This window comes from Pygocentrus nattereri, chromosome 18, assembly GCF_015220715.1.
Source record: "Pygocentrus nattereri isolate fPygNat1 chromosome 18, fPygNat1.pri, whole genome shotgun sequence".
NCBI lineage: Eukaryota > Metazoa > Chordata > Actinopteri > Characiformes > Serrasalmidae > Pygocentrus > Pygocentrus nattereri.
In genome coordinates, this window is record NC_051228.1 from 1,912,426 (window position 1) to 1,913,054 (window position 629).

The 629-nt window shown below is 39.6% G+C and overlaps 1 protein-coding gene across 1 annotated transcript in view; it reads right to left on the reverse strand.

Moving 5' to 3' along the window:
- Window positions 1-522: 522 nt before the first annotated feature.
- wnt11 (wingless-type MMTV integration site family, member 11) overlaps window positions 523-629 on the reverse strand; it is a 23,782-nt gene continuing 23,675 nt past the window's right edge. Inside the window, exon 6 of the mRNA XM_017721994.2 lies at window positions 523-629. This exon is cut by the window's right edge and continues 1,073 nt beyond it. The gene's annotated coding sequence lies outside the window, so the exon portion shown is untranslated.

Consider the following 629-nt stretch of genomic DNA (forward strand, 5'->3'; position numbering starts at 1 on the left):
CTCTCTCTCCGCTCACGTCACACGAGAGAAGCTTCAGTAAACAGCCGTGGCAACAGTTGGCCAAACCAAAATGTTTTCCTTTACATGCAGTCCACGCCTGTTTTCAGCCTTATTGCTTTTCTCCATTGTTGAAAAAGCCGAACGAAACAATGGGCTCTCTCACAGAGGCCTGAAGAACGGGCAGTTAAAGTCTGGAAAGTGTGACGTTGGCTATGCCAAGCTTTGAGGCTTTACTGGCCATGTATTTGCTGCTTATTAGGGCATTAGAATATCGAAACAAACACTTTCCCAGGGTTTCTACCAGTTTAAGAGAATGCCCTTTGGTCTTCAATCCCAAACATATCATGTGTCAGCTGATTTATAACCATCGTCAAGCTTAATTGTGGTAAATTGTTATTTGTTCAAGACAAGCAGCTCAAGTCAATGACTATTAAGCTGGAACGGTTGTGTTTTCTCAGTCATTCCTGAAACAACCTGTCACTGAATAGAAGAAATGTGCCGGAAAGGAAATGAAGAACTCGATTTTTTGACAAATTGGTAAAGATTCTTTAATTAGTCTATAAATATTTCTTTTTTTTTTTAATTCAGCATACAAAAATGACAGTATGTACATCCACAGATAAGTGGTT